This window comes from Peromyscus maniculatus, chromosome 17, assembly GCF_049852395.1.
Source record: "Peromyscus maniculatus bairdii isolate BWxNUB_F1_BW_parent chromosome 17, HU_Pman_BW_mat_3.1, whole genome shotgun sequence".
Lineage (NCBI taxonomy): Eukaryota > Metazoa > Chordata > Mammalia > Rodentia > Cricetidae > Peromyscus > Peromyscus maniculatus.
The window spans coordinates 37,348,655-37,371,537 of NC_134868.1; the positions used below are offsets into that span (position 1 = coordinate 37,348,655).

The 22,883-nt window shown below is 48.0% G+C and overlaps 1 protein-coding gene across 2 annotated transcripts in view; it reads right to left on the reverse strand.

Annotated features, from left to right (window-relative positions):
• The window catches only part of Mfhas1 (multifunctional ROCO family signaling regulator 1), a 102,768-nt gene that overhangs the window by 15,255 nt on the left and 64,630 nt on the right, over window positions 1–22,883 (reverse strand). The window lies entirely within an intron of this gene.

Consider the following 22,883-nt stretch of genomic DNA (forward strand, 5'->3'; position numbering starts at 1 on the left):
ACAGAGAAATACAGCATCTTCAAAGTGGAAAGGGAGGCAGAAGGCCGGTCGGGTAGTGAGGAAGTAAATGGTCTATAAACATGGAGACAGAGAACCAACATGTAAGCAGCGCTGCTGGACTGCAGGGTTTTAGTTCCGGCGGCCTGGATGCTCAGCGCATCACCACAGAGAGGGCTCTTACGTGATGATGGCAGTCATAAGAAGGTGTGACCTCCAGACAAAGGAAGCACCTACCATGACCACCTTTCTTTTCAGATTGACTCCTGAGATCTTCATGCCAGGCAGGAAGGGCTGCCAATGAGGGGCCTGTAATTGGGATTTGGGCATATGAGTTTTCAGCAGAGCTGGGGGGCTCGCAACAAAGCTCTGTGCAAATGATCTCGACGTGTGGCAAGTTTAAGGTGTTAACATGGTAAACAGTAGAACCGCAGTCCAGCCTCCTGGAGCAAGAGGAGTTCCTGAGGGCTGAGTCAAAGCACACAGTATTATCACATGTCTAGTGGGGCCTAGTAGAAACAGGTGATTAACTTAATGGATTAACTCAATACCCAAACGAAATCGGACACTGGGCACACCTGCACATGACCTCGCTGCCATGAGATCATTAGCTCTTCAGGAGAAGCTGCAACTTCCACGTCTTAGCTTCCTCCTGGCAGGGCCCTCATCTGGGCACCCGTCCTTCCACCTTCTGTGCTCAGGCCCAGCCCTTCAGGCTTCTCTGCTTAGAGTACTCAGCCGACAGTGCCTGGCTGGTTCCTGATCGTCCTTGTCTTTGCCTGATGGCCCTGCTTAAGCCTAGAAGTAAATAACTCACCAAGGGCCCAAAAGGCATGCCAAATAGGGGAAAAGACCCTACTGACATTCTTCGTCAGTTTTGATGAGCATTTCAAGTTCTGGAGACTCCAAAGTATATGCTGGCATCTAAAGACAGCAAGTTCTTTTGCTTCAAATCCTGTAGTTGGACCAGCAAGGTGCTATGTATTTGCAGCAAAAGCCTGATGACCTGAATTCAATCCCCAGAAAGGTGGAAGAAAAGAACTAACTCCACATATTTGTCCTCTGACACCACGGCATGTGCAGCAAAACGTGTGTAACACACCACACACACACACACACACTCAAACACATACATTTAAAATTCTGTTCTTTCTGAAACTTCACCTTCAGCTGAGCTCATGATGATGGAGCATGTGGCAATGGATGTGATGTGGTGATGTGATGTGGTGATGTGATGTGATGTGATGATGTGATGTGATGTGATGTGATGATGTGAAGTGATGTGGTGTACACACTGAATCAGAACCTTGGAGTGTACATCATGTAAGCCTTTACTATGTCCCACTGAGGGCTCATCCTCATTTTACCAATGAAGAAGCCGCTGCCTAAGTGAGCTAGGGTTTCTATTGCTGTGATAAACACCATGACCATAAACACGTCGGGGAGAAAAGGGTTAATCACAGCTTACAACTCTCAGGCCACACTCCATTGCTAAGGGAAATCAGGGCAGGAACTCAAACAGGGAAGAAACCTGGAGGCAGGAGATGACACAGAGACCATGGAGGAGTGTTGCTTATTGGCTTGCTTGGCCTGCTTTTTATATCCCTTAGGACCACCAGGCCAGAGGTAGCCCACTCACAGTGAGCTGGGCCCTCCATATTAATCATCAATCAAGAAAATGCACCACAGGCTTGCTCAAACGCCAGTCTGGTGGGGGAATTTTCCCCAGTTGAGGTTCTTGTGAGACCAAAACAGGGAAACTACCCCTTGCAGGTTCAAGGTTCTGTTTGCACTTAAGACAGTTAAGGATAAGTTCCTGTTGGCTCTGTGTTTGTCTGGCCCATCTACTATTGGATGTGCTTGATCACATGTGCGCAGGAGGTAGGTGAACAGGAAATACGTCAGGATGTATGCTTGCCCCTGATTGGACCCAATAAGAAAAGCAATGAATTATGGGTTTTGACTTTTTAAGCCCCTGCAAAAATGTGACTCATGGCCATTTTCTGGGAACCCAGAGGTGGGCTTGGCCAGAGCCCATCCACCTGGCCAGTATTTAATTACAGCCTGCTTCAAATTTGGCTCAAAACTGTGGAACTGTTTTTTTCTCTTGAGAATCTCAGCGTTAACAGTTCTCTCTTCCAGAATGATTATGGCTTGTGTTACGTTGACATAAAACTAGCTCAGCACACTACTGCTGAGGGAACTTACATACCTAGCAGCAGGGGTTAATTAGTGGCAGACATGGGGACATGGGCTTAGAAACCCTCTGCTACCAGTCTCCAGTACCTCCCCCAAGGCAGGGGCTGCTTCTCCAACCAGGGTGCATCTTTCCTGGAGGAATTGCTTAACATCACTATTTTAAAATGAATTTAGGCACTGACATATTTACACCTTCAGAGGCACATTAATTCCCCAAACGGAACATTCTTCTGTGGTTTTGCACAATAAGAACTGAATCTAATTTTAGTCCATTCGCCCAATTCCTGCAAATTATAAAAGTATTGCACATGTCAATCTAGCGTGATTCGCTGGTCCTGTGGACACCTGTGTGTCAGAACTCTGTGTCCGCCAACACCAGCTAGGAAATGGTCAGAAACATAAAGAGGCCAGCTACAAATGGAAAGAGGGTGTGGTGTCAAAGCAATACGATGGACCCAAGTCAGAGCAAGTCAGAGCTCACTGACACCTGGAAGCCATCCAGTCTAGCATCAGTGGTGAAGCCAGATGTCTGCGTTTTAACAGAGTGGCTCAGAGCTGTGAGTGCGGGTAATCCAAGCAGCGTGTCACAGTACCACCAGGGCCTCGAGGACTGAGTGCTTTCAGCTGGCCCTGGCCAGCCCTCTCCTGGCTCCTCTCTGGTATTTTTAATTAGAATCCTGAGATCACCCCGGAGCCTGAGCACAGCTTGGGCTTTCTGTGTTTTCCCCCTTGGAAATTCTGCCCTGATTGATTGCCATGCCGCACAGGCCCCAGTTCCATCTGCTCTGGACTGCCTGAGTACCCAGATAACGGTTGCAGGTGCCAAGACCCATCCCTTGCATGGGTCCCTGGCACCAGCCACACACAGCTGTTTTATTGTTGAAGACACTGTAGTCTTTGGTGAGCACGAGGCCAGTTTTTAATAAACTGGAAATAAACGGCAAATTTTTAAGTCTTGGCTACCAACGTCTATAAAATCAGCAGCTCCACTGCCCTCTTAACGGAGGCAGGTAGACAGTTTGGTTTAGGTGCCTCCCTGCCTGGAGGCGCTGTGGGTGTGGTTTATCCCTCAAGGACCACATGTCACAGGTTTGTCCAGCATGGTAAGATTCTGAGAAAAGATGGAGACAAGAGGAAAAACTTAGGTGCATCGCCACCACGACCTTAGAAAATGGTGGGACTCCTTTCCCAGGCTCTGGCTTCTAATCTGTCTTTTCACATGTTTATGCTTTCATCATCTGCTGTCTGTGAGGGGGAGGCAACCAGAGACAGCCCTAGCCAGGGCCTGTGTCAAGGTGTTTGAACTTTCTGCCTCCAAAAACATGAACTAAATAAAACCGTTTCTCTATACAGTTAGCCTGCCTCTGGTATTCCGTCATAGTAAAGAAAAGTGGATGGATGCACATGGATTGTAGAGCACAGAGGTAGACAGTATATGTGGGAAAAAAATTGCTTCATAAAAAAAAAATGAACAAGTCAATAGATCATAATCTCAAGCACACCCATACCACCAACAATCTAATCGTACAGTGTCAGTATTCTTAGGAGTGAAGAAATACACACAGTTCTGTATTAAAGAGAAATCTGTCTTAGCAGAGATGTGAGGAATGGTCAGAAATGCATGTTATCGAGGAAAACAACAGATCTAAGTGTCCTTAACTTGAACACGAGCTAGAGCTTTAGATGCACACCGTTTGGTGGAGCAGCTACCTGCTGTGTAGAAGGCCGGCAGAAGATCTGGGTCTCTGCCTCCAGGCATGCCTGGGAGAACAGGAGCTCAACGCTTGAAGGAACACAGAGGCACCAAGCACTCAGTCCTGCTTCTGGGCGGCAAGGAAGTTCACCAGGGATACCAGCAGACTATGGAGGAAAAGCTTTCAGTCAAAAAACACAGCCAGGGCCATGGGCTGGGAGCTCCTCCGAGGTCCACAGGTGGCCCCCAGGATGGCAGGTCTGGTAGTGAGGTGCTGCAAGGCTTCAAAGCTGAGGTCTGGAGGTGGTCCTTAGGACACCCGATGCACACCAGTGGAACTGTGGACCCTGAGGCGTCTCCTCTCTCCCTGCTTCCTGGCCTGAGATGTGAGTACTTGCTCCGCTGTGTGCACCTGCCATGATGTGCTGTCCCTGCGCAAACTAACAAGCTGCCTGGTCTTGGGTTCGACTCCAAAATTATAAGCCTAAATAAATCTCTCTTTACATCAAAGGTAGCCTATGGCTCTTTTCCATGGTACCCCCTAGGCCAGTGGTCCTCACCCTTCCTAAGGCTGTGACCCTTTAATGCAGTTCCTCACGTGTGGTGACCCCCAACCATAAAATTATTTTCATTGCTACTTCATAACTGTATTTTTTGGTACTGTTATGAATTGTAAGGTAAATATCTGTGTTTTCTGATGGTCTTAGGTGACCCCTGTGAAAGGGTCATTTGATCCCAAGGGGGTCGTGGCCCACAGGTTGAGAAACACTACCCTTGGTGGTCAGCCATATCAAGATGAAGCTAAATGTCTCCTTCCCTGTGTGGGCTGTCAGAAACTCACTGAAATGGGCTGTGAATGCAAACTTCACACTTTCTATGAGAAGCTCGTGCCCACAGAAATAGCTGGTTATATTCTGGGTAAAGAGCAGAAGGGTGGGGATCTGGTGGGAATGACAAGCAAGCTTTTCCCATAAAGTAGGGTGTCTAGACTCATGGCAGAGTGTGCCTGCTGCTGAGGCAGGGGCATTCTTGTTATAGACCAAGGAGAGCTGGAGAGAGGAAGTGCAAGTCTGTTTGGGATGCACTGTGGACGCCAAGCTGAGTGTTCTCAACTTGGTCATCCTAAGAGGAGAGAAGGATATTTTCCTGGACTGACAGGTACTATTGTCCCTTTGTGGTGGGGGCCCAAAAGAGCTAGCAGAATCCCAAAGCTTTTCAATCTCTCTAAAGAAGGTGATATTGGCCAATATTGTCAGAAAGACCATAAGCAAAGGGCAGAAGCACAGAGCCAAAGCCCCCGAGAGTCAGCACGCAGCTATTCCACGTATCCTGGAACCCCAACACCAACCTATCACTCGAGGAAACAACACATGGAGAAAAATAATGAGGAGGAGGCTACAGAATATGCTGAACGTTTTCTACAAGAGAATGAGGGAAGCCAAAGAAAATGCCTGGAACAGAGTGCCCAAGAGATGCAGAGTCTCCTCACTGACAACTTCTGCTTCCATGTCTCGGTCAGTCCAGTTAAAAAAAATAAGAATTTTTAATAGCTACAAATGACCAGACCTTGTCAGAAAAATAACCTGTGGCATATTTGATAGCTAAAGCGCCATACCCAGTAACGTTCGTTATCAGAACAGAGAATAGCGTGTGTATGGTGTCTCACCACTATGCTGTAATAAATACTGAACTGAAAACAAACCTGAATTAACCCAGGGAAGGACAAACAGCAACAACAATGCCCACTGGACCAACGGACATTAAATGAGTGTGTGCTGTGTACTCGATGTCATGTGTGTGTGTTATCTCAATCCTCACAACCACAGAAGATAGGGACAGTTATTATCAATATGTAGAAAAGGAAACGGGGCTGGCAGGATGGCTCAGATGGTAAAGGCGCTCGCCAAGCCTGATGAGCTGAGTTCAATCACTAGAACCTAGAGACTCTGACCTGCACACACACAGAGACACACACAGAGACACAAACATATACATACCTACACACACATACATATACATAGAACAGCGGTGGGGACAGCCAACCAGCCAGCCTCAAAATAAAAATATAACACGAGGGGAGGCTTACAGGGTATATAAAGGTCACAAGAGGAATCAGCGGTATCAGAATTTGAACCAAGACCTACTGAATTCAACTCGTAAGCACTGTATCAGAATGTCCCGTGCCAGGGATATTGTGATAACTAAATTAGGTAACACATGGAAAATACTAAACACTCTGTCTGGCATATGATTAAGTTTGAAGCAATATTATTACAAAAATAAGATTCCATAGAAGCGTAATCTTCCAAATATATAAAGAATTCACATAAACACACTGTGAGCACTAGGTCACCTGCAGTAAGACAGTTCAGGAGACTGTCAGTTATCACAGGCAAAACTTTGCCAGAAATTTAAAAAATTCAAATGAAAATGTTTGCCATTATACATCTGTCATCCATAGTGGAGTAAGCTAAAATGATAATTACTAGAGTGGGTGGGCACTATACAAAGTTAAGTTTGCCGGGCGGTGGTGGCGCACGCTTTTAATCCCAGCACTCGGGAGGCAGAGCCAGGTGGATCTCTGTGAGTTTGAGGCCAGCCTGGTCTCCAAAGCGAGTTCCAGGAAAGGCGCAAAGCTACACAGAGAAAGCCTGTCTCGAAAAACCAAAAAAAAAAAAAAAATAGTTAAGTTTACAGAGGGCATTGTAGCAACAGACTAAGGAGAAATTTACGTGAGCCTCGTATAGTTCCATTTCTAAAACTTTCTTATGGGGCTGGACTCAGCTGTTTATTTAGAATGCTTCTTGTTCTGTCAAAGGACCGGCGTCTGGGTCCCAGCACCCACATCGGGCAGCTCTACATGTCTGTAATTCCAGACTTTTGATCTCTGTGGATATCTTCACACACACACACACACACACACACACACACACACACACACCCCACACGACAAATAAATATCCTGCTTAAAGAAAGGAGGCCTTTATTTCTGACAAAAATTAACGGACTGCACTATTTATGTACTTACTTATTTTTAAGATTTACTTATTTATTATGTATACAATGTTCTCCCTACATATATGCCTATAGGCCAGAAGAGGGCACCAGATCTCATTACAGATGGTTATGAGCCACCATGTGGTTGCTGGGAATTGAACTTAGGACCTCTGGAAGAGCAGTCAGTGCTCTTAACCGCTGAGCCATCTCTCCAGCCCCCAGACTGTTCTGTTTATAACATGAAGAAGTGTGGTAACATCCTCAAATGTCCTGCAATGGGGGAAACGCTACTGTAATACACAACAAGAGATACTTGATAGAACATGAAGGTTACAAGGATGGCATTTCCATGTAAACCTTGAAGCTTTGTCTCTAACATGAATTCAGAGTGAATGGGTCCTTGGGGACTAAGTGGCCTTAATCATTTACTTTAAGTGATGGTCTTTCTTCTTTCTCTGACAAAGTGTGCACTTGCGATCATCAGGAGGGATGCAGAAGAGCAGCATGGTGTCTACTAGGCAGTCTCCTCTGTGCCTCAACACAGCAAAAAATTGCTTCATTACTCAGGCTCAAGATTTGTGCCAGGAGAATGACAGGCGGCTCTTAACAGTTGCTTTCCCCTCGCCTGAAGAAAAGAACACCAAGTCCTATTAGGACATTAAACAAATCAACAGCAGATCATTGAAATGAGTCCCACCCCTCACCCCGTCAGAGCTCTCCACTGTTGGGCATATTATGCAAAACACTAAAGGTTTATCATAACAACAATGCAAGCCATTGTGTTGAAATTCAAAATATTTGTTCAGTAAAAATAACCAGATCTAGGTTAAAGATGCCAGGTTTAAATACCATGCAAAAAAAAAAAAAAAAAAAGCTTTCCAGAACTTATAAAATTCACACAGGTGATATCCGAGGAGAAAACAAGCATCCAGACCATGAAAGAATAAGAGAAAGACTGCTCAGAGTTCAGCTTAGTAGAAATAAACATTATCTACATACAGAATTTAACAACCAAGGTGAAGATTACAAGAGAACACTAAAGGCTGAAAAGAAATATTCAGGGGGAAGGAACTTGGCAGTGAGGGTAGCCCTCCCTGAGGCTGTGATTCTGACTTCAAGGGACAGTATGTGATACAAGTCCCTGGACTGTGAATTTTGGCCCGAACACTAACCCATTCAGAATAGTCCATGGTCAGCTAACCAACTAGCAGGCTGGCCTTGACCCCTGGTGCCAACAAAATCACAGGTAAGTTGTCTTTGTGGGCGTGGGGACAAGGTAAGGAGCGTTCCTGCTTACAGGTAAACTGTTCCCCCACCGGCCCCTATGTTCGAACACATGATCCCCAGCAGGTGGCGCTGTTTTGATAGGCTGTGGGGCATAGCCTAGCTGAGAAGTAGGGCAGACAGACGTGAGCCATTAGGGGCCAGCATCTCAGGGCTTCAGTCTAGCACTGCTTGGGGCCAGGTTCTCCACTTCCTGTCTACTGAAGCAGTGTTACTCGCTGCCTTACAGGAAGTCTGCCGTGGTGGTCTGGCTGTCCTGCCGTCCCTGCCTTGATGGACTATATCCTGCCTAAACTACAAGACAAGCTGTTTCTCCTTTAAATTGCTTTTGCCAAGTCTTCTGGCACAGTGATGAAAATGTAATTGATACAAAGAGTGAGCCTGCTGTGGAACTATAGGGGATCTTAATGGGGTCCTGAACAGAGTCCTTGGGAAGCTACTCCCCATTCAAAACTCTGGATAGAGCTGCTGCTGTTGGGCTCACTGGGAAACTGCCTAGGGCACAGACAGAATCAACTGAGATCTGGGGCCCTTTGGTAAGCCATCTAGGCCACCCATTCTTTTAAGGAGTTCTGAGAAGCAGAGAGTGGTCCCCAAACCTGCAAAGGGTTACATTGTTCCCGGTCACAGGGTTTGGCTCAGACGGCTGCTCTTGAAATTACTCAAATAAGACAGGGACCCTGAATAGCTGGACACATGCCTCAATGTGAATTTGACAGGCAACTGCCAAAATCTACAGCGTCAAAAATGGTGAGCTCCCCGATACTCAGTGGTCTCAACACTCAGGAGGCAGAGGAATTCTGAGTTTGAGGCTAGCCTGGTCTACATAGTGAGATGTTATGTCAAAGTAAATAAATCAACACGCAAATAAATACATAAAAAAAACAACAAAAGCCAACCAGCCCACCACAACAGCAACAACATAAACAAAATTATCACCCTCTTCTAAACTAATGGCTATTTCATCATGAATCCCTGAGCTCTCATCAACTGCCATCTTGTTCACTTCTCTTGTCTGTTTTGATTCAGAATGGTCCTATCTTCAGTGGGTGTTTATGATCTGGTCATTAGGAAGCAATGAACTTCCCACGGCTTCCAAACTTGCTCCCAAGTGCTGACAGGTGACAGTTACCGGGAGGAGGAGGAGCAACCATCATAATCATGACCTCTTGGGTGACTCACACAGCACCCCCACCCTGTCTGTCTCCTGGTGTAATCTCCCTGGGTACAAGTGGCTGCCACCTTTCACTGGCCTTCTGTGGCAGGTGTCCCATCTGGGCAAACAAGCTCAGCTTTCCCTGACATTTGCTTGCTAATTACATAAGGTTCTCTCCCTCATTTGAGAGAGAGGAGAAAGGGACACTAAATATCTCAGGCACATTAATCAAAGAAGAGTTCCATTTGGTCCATGGGAGTCCCTGGAGGTAATCACCCAGGACTCTTCTAGACTAACAAGGTGTGAGTTCAGAAAGGCTCAAACCACCGCAAAGGTGTCCCTTTACAGACTTTTATCTGGGGTCAATGTGTGGAGGAACCCATGACAAACAGGAAAACACCTTTGGAGACCACAGAAGAGCTGGTGAGAGGTAGAGTGAAGATCTGTCGGCTGGGCTAGCCTAGGCTGAAGGAATGCTTCCATTCAGGTAGAATGAAGATCTGTAGGCAGGGCTAGCCTAGGCTAAAGGAATGCTCCATTCAGGCAGAGTGAAGATCTGTAAGCAGGGCTAGCCTAGGCTAAAGGAATGCTCCATTCAGGTGGAGTGAAGATCTGTAGGCAGGGCTAGCCTAGGCTAAAGGAATGCTCCATTCAGGTGTGAGAGAATGCACTTGTGCACAGGGCATGTGTCCCCAACGCCACATTCCTGAATGAAAGTAGAACAGTAGCGCTAATTTTGCGGCCAGGTGGATCAGTCACCAGCTGTGTTACTGTCTAGGTGACGTTTTCTGGAGCGCCATCCTGTGACAGAACATCCCGAGTCAGGGCCCCTCCCTGACTCCGCAGCATCGAGATCAACTACGGACTGTATTGGACTAGGTGTTCTCCAAGCGATACCTAGACTACAGAAATGACTCCATTATTCAAAAAAGAAAGAGAAGAAAAAGAAAAACCTTTCTCTCATAATTAAAGAAAATGGAAAAGATTTTTTTTTTTCTTTTTGAGATGAAGTCGCACACCATCACCCAGACTGAAGGAAAATCATTATGCAGCCCAACCCGGCCTAGATTCTCAGTGGTTCTCTTAGCTCAGCCTTTCAAGTGCGGTGTGAGCCATCGAGCCTGGCTATAAAACCTGTTTTCTGTTTCTTGATGATAATAAAATATAGAAGGTGAAGTTGAAGACATAAGATCACTCCTGATTCTTCCAGCATTAACTAATAACCCTTTATAGGGGTACTTGTAATAGTATACATATAATTATGAGTATTTGGGGTAAATATTTTAATGTAAATATTCTGAAAGATCAAAAGGGGGTGAACTGTAGCCTTGGATCACAGAACCATTGCTAAAATGTGTGGCCAAAAGTTCACCCAGGAGAACTAAGGGGCAAAGGTACTAACAGTGTTTCTTTCTACAACTCCACCTGAGGTTAGCCCCTTGTGGGAGCCCATTTTCAGGTTCCTTGTGGCTTTACTCAGCAGGTCTGCATAGAGAGGATGATTGGACCACGGGCCTGAGTGCAGGTGTCTGAGATGGTCTGCACTTGGCTGTGCTGGGGGAGGAGGTCTTTTGCTCCACCCCTTGGCGTCTCTGGGGCAGAGACAGTCAGGGCTGATTGGAATAGGTTCCAGGCCCCCTGGAGGCTATCCTGTGTTTTCTGTCTGTTTATCTCCACAATCTAAATCCTTCTATCTAATATTTCCTGCTGCTCGCACTCAAGAAAACTCTGGGGAGCTGTGGGGTTGGTGGGTAAATGCTCCGCAGCCCCCTCACATCACAAACTTAGCCCTTTTCCTAGTTTTCTTCTCCCATTTCCAGTCCTCACTGCTCCCCTGTGCTTGGTGACATGAGCCTCCCTCCTTTCCTCCGGTACTCAGGTCTACAGTGAAGCATCATGTGTGAGCATCCGTGGGGTCCCTAGGGAGACCCAGGTGGAGACTTCAAAAAGATTCCACTTTGAAGTGTGGGGCTCTAACATATACAAAATGTTTGTTCTGCTGGGGCCAGAACAAACATCTCAGGATGACATGGCTTATTCCGAGCTTACGAATGAGCCAGAGAAAGAAAGGACTCAAGGGGGGTTATGGGAAGCTGATTGACCTACAACAAAAGGGCTTTGCTTTGGGTGCAAAAGACAAACTAGCAAGAAAGTAAAAAGGTCATTCTCTGTCCAGATTCTTTCAACTAGCTATCCTCGGCATCTCCCCCCAGTTCCAGATTCGCCCAGACACTATACAAGTAACAAGGGTTGGTGAGGAACGAGGGTTCTCTGCTTTAGATTCCACGAGAAAATTCTCTAGAACAGTGGTTCCCATGTGGGTCGTGACCCCTTTGGACCTTTTCACACGAGTCACATATCATCAGATATTTATATGATGACTCCTAACAGTAGCACACGCACAGTGATGAAGTAGCTATGAGGATAACGTTATGGTTGGGGGTCACCACAACACAAGGAACTGTATTAAAGAGTCACAGCATTAGGAAGCTTGAGAACCACTGCTCTAGAGGGGCTAAAAATAAGTCACCGTATGTCCTAGAGAAAGCAGAACCCGGGCAACTATGAAGGTTGGTGGGGGAGGCGGGCATGCGAGAAGAAATCTTGAACAATGGACAGCAAACATAAGCGACAGACAAACTGAAAAGAGCTGTTCAAGAAAAAGTCCAGGCAAGGAAATCAACAGGGGGACTGAACTCTGAGGCCACCTAAGACTTCTACAACACCGCTCTCCACGGCGTCGAGAGCGCTGCTCGCCCATGTGCGCACCCCACCAACCACAGCGGTAACTGCGCGCGCACACAGTAGCAATGTCCCAGAGTCAGAGTTAACCGACCGAGCTGCTAGCTCAGCGCCGGCTGTCTGCAGAAGCCCTGCTCCTTCTGTGTCCTTAAAACACACAGAGGACATGCCACCCTGTCCTCCTCCTTGACCCTCGAAAGGCCCAGACTCAGTCTGACCCCAGCTCCTCCAACCGGGGGGCCAGAGAAGAGGAGGGCCCTCGCCTCTTCCCGCCATTTCACTCGATCCCATGCACCTTCCCTCCGAGCGTGTGCCTGCCACTTGGCTCATTTTCAGGGCTAAGGGTTTATATAAATACAAATCCACCCAAGAAAGGAAAACTATTTCTCTTTTTCCTGCTCTGGCTGAAGTTCCAGCGCGCTTGGCTGAGGATTAGACAAGCAGTACAGATCAAAGTGTGCTGAGGGGCTGGGGAGGGGGGGAGGGAGGAGCAGAAGCCTTAGCCCCCCCTCCCCCACCCGCTCTCCCTTCTCACACTCAAGCAAGATCATAAAAAGTCTGCTCTGCTGGGCTGAAGTGCTTTCAAAGGTGACTCTTGGTTTGCAGAGCCTGTCCCCGACTTCTGGGAAAAGGTTCCAGGCTCGGAGGAGGGAGGAGACTTTGATGTAGATGGCACAGAAGAGTTCAGACTCCGAGATTCTCTCTCTTAGTTGTCAGTGGAAAATAAAAGGAGGTTTTATGGCTTGCGATCTGAACCGCCGGCCTGTGGGCCTTATCGGCATCGTTTCTGGTTTTGCAATCGGAAGGGGGCTGGGGACTCTCCAGAAACACACGCGCCTTCGCCTTCGTTCACTTCTTGTCTCCTAACAAGGAAGCAGAGGAACTTCTGCAACTTCATTTCCCCCTCCCCCAGCAGAGAAGGAGGAAGAGAAATAAAAACCCACCCGGGCCAGGAGAGAAGGGGTGGGGGTGTTTCTTAAGGGGTTGGAAGACGGAAAAACCTCAGCCTGGAGTGAAACACAGCACTTCAAGGCCAGAAGGAGACTTGACCCAGCTCCACTTCGCTACTTTGCAAGGGAATACCACTCTGATGTGTGAACAGGCTGAGAAGGGACATGTCCCCAGCCCCCTTAGGCTCCTTGACAGCCTTGACAGTTGAAAGCTTCAACTGTGAACAGGTGAGTTATCTTTCTATGTGGTTCACTATGGAGCCCAGGCTGGCCTCGAACTAGTGATCCTCCTGCTTCAGTCTCCTGAGTGCTGGGGTTGTAGGTGTGTACCATCATGCACAGTTCTTTATTTCTCAGGTATATATCAAGTGGCAGAGACAGTAGGCATCCAAACTGAATGCTCACAGATAAAGCTAGGGAACAGCCACAAAAGTACTCAGGTCTGCAAAGAAGTTTGGAGGTCACCAGAGGGACCTGGCTTCATCAGAGGATGGGATGCTGTCCTCAGAGGCCACCTCTTGGCAGGGGCTCCATCAGGTGAGAACTTTGTTCTGCTCCACGTTGCTGTATCCTCCCATGGCTGAATGGGTAGCAGGTCGAGGGAGGGCAGCTTGCTCAGGCTTTTTAATGAGGGTACTCATTACCACCACGAGGGCAGAGCCCTGTATGGCTTAACCATTTCCAAGTGACTCTGCCCTTCGATATCACAGCAGCAGGTCTTAGATCCAGACATATAGACTAGGGATCCAGACATATAGACTAGGGAGGACACCGATGTTCGGAATATAGCAGGCACCCGTCATCACTGTCTTCAAGAACAGCAAATCGTTTGACAGACTACAGGAAGAACACATTGTGCCTGTTCTTCTCCACAAGTCCCACACTCTGGAACTGGGGCATCTCCTAGATCCCATTTGTGGGAAGGCAAGAATGCCACTCAAGTACATCTCATTTTTTTTTTCCCCTGAGATTCTTCTGCTAGCATCTATTTATGGCTATTGCATTTGGGACCCTCAGTGATGGTTATAAAAGGATGCCCTGTTGGGCCAAACCCTAGTCAGAGCTGTACAGTCACCTAAGTGGATCTAACATGAACACTTAGTATCTAATAACCAAGAGACGCCACCATTTATCAAGGGCTGTTAAATGCTGTAGGTCCAAAGAGTTAAAGATAATTGATGGTTATAAGTTCTAGGGGGCTGGAGAGATGGCTCAGAGGTTAAGAGCACTGGCTGCTCTTCCATAGGTCCTGAGTTCAATTCCCAGTAACCACATGGTGGCTCACAACCATCTGTAATGAGATCTGGCACCCTCTTTTGGCCTGCAGGCATATATGCAGACAGAACACTGTAGACATAATAAATAAATTAAAAAATAAGCTCTAGAGGGGGAGCAGCAATATGGACGTGCACCTAGTGACTATTGCACCTACATGAGCACGGGAAGGCTGACTGTTCCCTCCTCTGCTTTCTCTTGGACACCCTGCCTTTTACACACAACTGGAGTTTACCCGACACTATTCCACCTAACTTCCGGGAGAGCGGGGTGGGGGTGTGAGTGAGGATGGTGGCTCCTTTCGGATCAAAGCATGTGAGGAGTTAGTGGCAGACTCACGCAATCAGCACCAGTGGGTACTGTGTTCCCTCCATCTGCTCCAAAAATTACACTTTTTTTTTTTTTTTTGAGAAATAGAACTGAAAAAAAAAATGAATAACTACCATAATAGTCTCTATCATCTATGGGGGAAAAAATCTCCCTGGCTTTTATGGAAGCAAAAATAATAATAAAGCAAAAAGCACTTTGTGGCTTGAGCTGAGAAATTAGACCAAATTACATCTACGCTCTTTAAGGGAGAGCTCAGCTGTATCTGTCTAACAATGCAAAATAATCTAATGAAGCTCTTTGAAATGAAAACATACAGGCACTCACCCACGCACACTTGATTTTCAAAAGCAGTGTCCGGCCCCGTCTCCTCGGCCCCAGCCCCTCTCTCAGGCCTCTAATGACGCCACTGAAGTAGGGCATCTATTGCCTTGAGTCCCAGCCCAGTCTCTTGGCAGCCTCGGGGCCCACAAGCTCCTCTGCACATATAGGAGAGGGAGCCTGTCCTGTTTCCAACCCTGCTGCAGCTCTGTCCTGCAAGTCTCCACTCTCAGCCTTGTATTCTGCTGGAGACTGAGGACAGGAAGGGATTGTGGCCACCAATGTCATTCAGAACACTGTGGGCTGTGTGGACCCGCCTGGAAGCCCAACCAGAGCCACGGCTGTCTCAGGGCTATATATTCTGCTTTACAGTCAGTGGACTAAGAATTTCTAAGAATGCAGCCCCTTTATGGTTAAAGGTATTTCATATAATCCAAGAGCAAGCCTTTTCTGCAAACCACACAAACCTATTGAAAGGGACTTCTAAGACACTAAGTCACAGAATCACGTGGAAATTGGTCTTATACTTACTTCAATGCTCAATGAATCTTCAGATTTTTTTTTCATAATGCAAAATGTACAGACATTTCTAATTGGTGTGTCTGTCTGTCTGTCTGTTGAAAAGCTGGCTTATATTCTTACCCACTGTGGAACTCAGGGAATTTTTGGATTCCCTGAACCTCATTTTTCTTAACTGTTAACTGTGAGTACAAAGTGCCTAATGTATACCTCCTAGGAATGCTAAGGAGGAATTTCAATGACGACATTGGCACTGACCTAATCCTAGCCCCGGCACAGAACAGCGGCTTGATAAATGTTTACTTCCTGACATTTTTGTTCAACTAAAATGTAAAAAACCCAAGTTTCAGCAAAAGTAACTTCTAGAAACACAGTGGCCATGGTAAGTGCTCCATTCATAGCTTCCACTTCCTTCTCCAACAATCTCCATGTCTACCAGGCCGACCCTAGTCTACCTCGAAAGCAGCCCTCACTCTCCGAAGCTCTCACGCCTTCATGCTTCCAAGGGAAGTATGTGTGTACTTCCTCTACAGAAAGAACGTCGGCAGATCTACTTCAGGACATTCGTTTTGGGGGTCTACCCCCAAGTGTTGCAGGCACAGTCCAGAGGATTCACTGAAGGTCTGAGCAAACAACTGAGGACAGATAAGAGGATCACAAGCAGAAGGCTGGTTAGATAAAACCTCTTCTCACAAGGCAACGTCAGGCAGCCAACCGGGAAAGGACTGGGGAGCTCTCTATACAACTTCCAAATAGGATACCAGACAGTGTTTATACTATGGCACCATTTGACACACGCTCTCTCGCTGTCTCTCTCTCTCCTTCCCCCCCAGCGTGTGTGTGTGTGTGTGTGTGTGTGTGTGTGTGTGTGTGTGTGTGTGTGTGTGTGTGTGTACACCTGTGTACTCATGGCCAGAGCCAAGCAATTCCAGGAGGGGGGAATGTATGGAGAGGAACAACGATGCTACTCATTTCCTCATTAGGCTTTCTGTTCATTTTACAGCTTGTATTGCTAAAAACAAAACTTGAAATAACCTCCCTGGACATGGTGGCGCACGCCTTTAATCCCAGCATTCCAGAGGAGAGCTAGGCAGGTCTTTGTGAGTTCAAGGCCAGCTTGGTCTACAGAGTGAGATCCAGGACAGACAGAACTACACAATGAGACCTCTGTCTCAAAAATCACCAAACAAACAAATAAGAAAAAAAAAAAAACCTTTAATAAAAACAACAACTGTGTGCATTTAATTATTTTCCCTGTCCTCCCTAGAACAGTGTTATGGTTGGAATCTGATATGTCCCCCACCAGCTCGCGTTTTGAGTGTTTGCTCTCTAGTAAGTGGCTGGGAAGGAGGTTGCGGAACCTTTAGGAGGTGAGCCTGGCTGCAGAAGCAGGTCATCGAGGGGTGGACCTTTGAAACGTATACCCGGCCCCTGTTCCTGCCTTGTTCTTTGCTTCCTAGTTGACTGTGATACACACAGCTCTCCCTCATGTTCCACGGTCATAAACTGCTCTGCTACGTCAAGCCCTCCCTGGGATAACAGACTGAACTCCTCTACGACATGAGCCAAAGTACACCTTTCCTCCTTGATTGTAGTCATAAACCTGTCAAAGGGACTAATACAAATGACTTGGCCTGCCTTTTTATTTATTAATATTTTTATTTCATATCTATGCTGTTTTGCTTACATGAATGTCTGTGTGCCACCTTCCTGTCCAGTGTTCACAGAGAGCAGAACAGGGTGCTGGATTCCCTGGAACTGGAGTTAAAGGGAGTTGTGAGCCGCCATGTGGGTGTTAGGAATCGAACCCAGGTCCTCTGGAAGAGCAGCCAGGGCTATTGGGTGCTGAGCCATCTGTCCATCCGTATTGCTTATCTTTGAAATATTGTATCATAAAGGTTTGTTCATATATGCTAGTCTAAAGACATACATTAATATAGGCAGTTTTTTAAAGGATATAGTCACTTTTCCTTCCCCCCCTTCTTCCTGAGTTCGCCTGATGTGAGTGTCCGTCCTCACTCTTGACACATTTTCATCCACACGGCGCTTTTTTCTTGATCTCTTCTCTCCCTCCTGCTCTCTTACCATAAGCATAACTGCAACCTTTTTTTCTTTCCTCGGACACACTGCTGTCAGAGAACTAGACCTGTGATTAAGAGCCTTCTTCACCTGATCTCAATGGACACCCCCGGGCATTCACACCAACAACTGTACACACACGAGTCACCTCCCCTGCGCCCCCACTTCCTAAACAGCAGTCTCACACATCTTCATGGAGCTGAATCCTCACATCCCCAGGACAACCCTATGGTTCTCCACAGGCTCTCCTTCTTGGCTCCTGCCCCTTGTCTTAGGATGGGACTACATCAGTGGTGCCGTTGGCCAACCTCTAGCCTCTGGCCAGACTTTTAAACGATGGCTCTGGCCAAGCATGGGACGTGATTCCAGGCAAAGGTTAGAGCAGTGCCATTTGTATCATGGAATTAAATGGCCCAAAAGACAACTCTGGATGACTGACTTCACCAACCCAGACACACATTTGACTAGGACAAGATAGCCCTAGTGGTAGAGAAAAACTCCCTAGCATGGACAAGCTTCTAGTTTTACTGTCCTTCCCTTCCCTCCTTCCTACCTCTCAAAGCTGGCAGACACGAGAGCGCCTGTGCGTCAGAGCAGGGACAGGAGCTGGCCACTGTAACATGGGCACATTCTCCACCTGCCAGGGGTCTGCAGGCCCAGCAGCCACTCCCTGCCCATCCCTTGGGTGTGCAGGAGCAGATGCCAGATGGATACAGAATGAACTGTGGGGTGGGGGTGGAGGGGATTAGCGGCTCCTGGGTTAGCTTACAGATGCCTCTGAGGCCACCCAGCAGCAGATCCCAGATCCCAGAATCTTAATAAGGAGGGGAGGGGGAAATGGAAGGACGCTTACACTAAGCGGGTTTCCAGCCTGCATTTCTTGGTTCTTAGATTTCAGCTGGGCAGATCTGCAGAACCCAAGTACTTATCTAGGCCAGAAGGCTGACGTAGACATGCTCACCTCCCAGACAGACTTTCTGTCTTCAGGGCAGTTGGAAGTCTCTCTGGATGCCGGAGGTTTCAAGAATACAAATCAGTTACCACTGTTCAATTATGTCAGAGCCTCACGTTTATTTGTTTAATGAGGGGGTGTAGCTTTTTAAAACCTCACTAGACAGTATTAATGGTTTAAAACTCCCTTAGATGTGTCTATGGAGTATTGAACCATAGCAAAGAAGTCTTCCTCCATACCCAAGCCTGGGAAGTCTATTAGTGAACAGGCGGCAGTTTCCCAATCCAAATTTCTTAGAAATCACCTAGAGGCCCCCAAACAGTCAGTTCTCACAGCACTTATGCCACCCCCAGTTTATCTTCCTTTTACTTACAGTCCAAAATGTCAAATGGGAAATTCCACAAAAAAAGTAGTTGCTAAGTTTTGTACTGTGCACTGTGTGAGGCATCATAAGAAAACCCCTGTCTGTCTGTCCTTCCAGGGATAGGGGGTCACCCCTCTATCAGGAAATCCTCACTGTACGTGTTCCCTGACCATCAGTCAGTTAGCGGCGAGCCCTGTCATTATAGTGACTGCTGAAAGGCCATGGTGTCTGAGTTCAAGAAACCTGGGCTGACCCTACAGGGGGCCCAAGGCACAAGAGTGTTGATGCAAAGCAGGTACCTGGGCAGGACAGGCGAGATGAACTCTGGCTTCATGGAGCCACACTGCAAGAGGCACCATCAGGGGATTATTAGATGCATTTAGAGGTCTTGGAAGGACAGCTGAAATGAGACAAGCGCCCTACAGAGAAGGGTGACTGCTGGGATAGGAGCTGATGAACTTCAGATAACCCTTGCATCAACAGGACAGTGCACTACCCTCAGGAGAGGGTGGCTCCCGCATCTACTACGTTCTGTCCGTGGGTCCCTGGCGATGGGTTGGATGGCTCTGCCCTGTGAGCCTCTGCATCTCCATTGCAAAGCTCATGGGGTTGTTGCAAGGATTGGACGGGATTAACACAGGCAAGTGTTTAGCGGGAGCTCCCGGGGACCCTGGCTGCAGAGCTACAGCAAGTCACAGTGGCAGCACCCCACAGGATGGGGAGTGAAGCCGCCACCTGCCCGCAGCAGAACAGTCACACTGCTCCACGGGGAATAAGAAACTGGATTGAGAGACAGAATTAATCTGGGGGATGGGGGGGGGGGGCTGAAGCCAAGAGGCAGGAGGGGGTGCTCAGATCCTGTGTGGCTGCAGAGAGCTGTTTGCGGAGAAGGGAAGAGAGCATGTCCCTGGGGAGCGACAGAGATGGCATTGCAATGTGGCCATGCTTGTGGCAGGAGACACGGGCACAGGCAAGTAAGTGCAGGGGGGAGGGAGACATAAGGGCAGAGGACACAGCCAGTCTAGCAACTTAGATGGAGACTGGATACTTACCTGTGGGTGGGGGACAAGAGACTGAAATGGGGACAGAGGAATGAGATGAGTCAGGGAACCAGGATGGGGACAGAGGACCACGATGGGCACAGTTGAAATGGGACAAGGGGCCAGGATGGCGTCAGAGAAGAGAGATGGGGATGGGGCCGCAGATGGAGTGAGAGGCCAGGGATAGAGGAAGGGAGACCGACAGCTAAAAGAAGACAGGATGTGCCCACAACCTGAGGGCAGAGGGGACAGACACCGGATCTGGGATGAAGAACAGAAGAGGGAGGAGCTGGGACAGAAGCATGGTGACATGGACCAGCCCCCAGGGGAAGCTGTGTGTTTTCCTATCCTTAGGCTCTGGGGACTGCTCTCCCCTCACCAGAAACCTGGCTTCCTACCACAGGTTAGCCCGTCTGCTCTGACTAGACCACACGAGTTAAGTGCAGCTTTTACGGAGAGCATGCCTTTCTCGATAGCTGTTATTACTTGCAAGTTATTACGTGGCTCTAATAAATTATTACAAGAAAACCTCTTGAAACCTGGGCTTTATGGTAGGCTTTTTTTTTCTTGTCTACCCAGAGAATCCTGTTGAGGAAGCCTAGTAGGCATTCCAGCCAGAGAGGAAAGGGCAGACACTGGGCTGCCGCATTGGGCTCTGGTGCTGGTTTGTAACTAACACCTCTCTGGCAAAGTGCACCCTGGGGCCTTAGTGTCAACTCTAAAAGGAAGAGACTGAACTGGTTTTTCTGAATTGGTTTATCTTGGGGGCCATCTAGCTTTAATTGTCAGGGATGGCTTAAAATACCATGCAGATACATTTGCTACTTAATTTCCTAGGTGTCTCAGGTTCAAATCCTTGCAAATTCAGTGTGAAGTAGAGCCAGCTCCGAAACTGAGCACACAAACATATCCTTGGCTCCCCCGAGTCACCTTCCCGCCACTCCTCTACGTCTCCATCAGCACCCTTTGCCACCCAGCTTCCCAAGAAGGCCAACCTGTGACATTTCAGCAGACCCACAGTGGCTATGGCCAGGGGAAAAGAAAAAGAAAAAGAACAGCGGAGAAATCTACCACCTTAGCCTATGAGCTCAACCACATGGCGCTCACTGTCTGATCTGAGTGCTCACAGAGAAGACATGCCATTGTTCTCCATCACAGCAAAATTCCCCCAGAGGGACGCAAACAAAGGCAAATCATACCCATCCCCTCCAGGGAAAAATGAAATGTAAGTTTCCATGTGAATAAAATTCCTGTTTGTTTGTCTGTTTGCAGCCCCAGCTGCCTCAGCCGAACCTACTGAGTGTTGGGATCATAGGTATGAGCTCTTCTGGGAGGACCCTCATTCCCCACTTAGGAAAACAGGAGCCAGGCGCTCACCACCCCACACCTTTGAGCCAGACCTAAATATTTCCATCAGCGCTGCTCTGTTCTGACTCCTGGCCAGCCAGGATACCCCGTCTTCACTCCAGCCCCACTTCCTGGGGAAGTCAGTAAACAGCAGGCAGGGGGGTCGAAGAGGAAGGCTACCTCCTGGCGGAAGCTGACTGCTCAGATTCCAAACTCTGCATCTTTGGTTGTCCTTGCCAGGCATGCAAACCCGGCCAGCCAGCTCCTCTCGGTGCATAGGATGCCCCTGCAAGGCCCTCATTAGCCCCAGAGAAGAGAACAGTCTCCTCTAATTTAGAATACTGCAGGCTCTGGCAGGGTCTCCTGGCCCTGGCTAGGGACCGGTTCAAACCAGACTGCTGGAATGAGGGTCTGAAGGGCTATGGTACTTTGTAACTAACTAACTAACACACACACACACACACACACACACACACACACACACACACACACACCATACACATGCATACACAAGTACCTTTCTGCTTCAACAGAATGCTTATGGAATCTCAGCTACTTGGGAGGCTAAAGAGGGAGGACTGCAAGTTGGGGATAGCCTGGGCTACACACTACTGTAACAAAGATAGAAAAGACCTGGGGATATAGCACTTGCGTAGCTTGTGTAAAAACCTTTGGGTTTGAGGGAGGGAGAACAGATAGGGAGAGCACAAGATGCTTCCTGACAGTATGTGTTCTAAGGTGACTCTCGGGGACTGGGACTATGGCTCAGTGGCTGTTTACTTTGCCTAACACACACAAGGCCCTGGTTCAGCTCCAGGGTACCTCATACTATGCAGGATCCTGCTCTCACCCACTGTAGAGATCTGGACCATCTCTAAAAGGAGCAGCATCTTTGATCAGGACAGACTTAGTAGCCAGAAGCTAGGCAAGGACTCAGGCGCTCAGGAGGGCACCCATGCCTTCCGAAGCTAGACAAAACTGATGGATCAGACCATAAGTCGGCAGGCTAGAGGAACCAGGGAATCAAGTACTGAACGTCAAGGCCCGGAAGAAAGCTTGCTTGCTTTCCGGCTCCTAACCCAGTCAGTGTTGCATAGGCTAGACTCCCTGTGAACACCAGGGAAGGGGGCAGAGGTGGCAGCCAGGGTTGGTACACATCCATGCTGTCCTGGAGAGCCAGCAAAACACAGAACTACCCTCCTGGATTAGAGATGCTCAATGGGTACAGCATTTGCCAGCCCATGCTGGGCCGTGTCCTATCCCCATCCCCATCCCCATTTTCCCAAACAACATAGCACAAAGCAGAAAACGTCATGAAGAACCACCCTCCCTAAAGCAGGAAGGGCTAAAAGCCTGAGCTCCCATGCCAGGCTATTGAGACAGTCCCCAGGCTGCAGGGCTCAACGGATATTTAGTGTCTCACTGGGACGAATGCTTGGCAGAGCTGGATTCCACAAGCCTCTCCGGCTAGTTGGGAAACAGCATCTCCTCTGTCTGTCTCTGTGTCTGGGAGGCAGGGGAGGCTTCCTCTGTGTATAGTGTATCCCCTTCTCCGGTTTTATGAGGAGAGCAGCCTTGCTGGATGAAGGGCGATCCTAGCTTTCATTACCCCTCAAAGATCTCCATCCCCCCCACACAAAC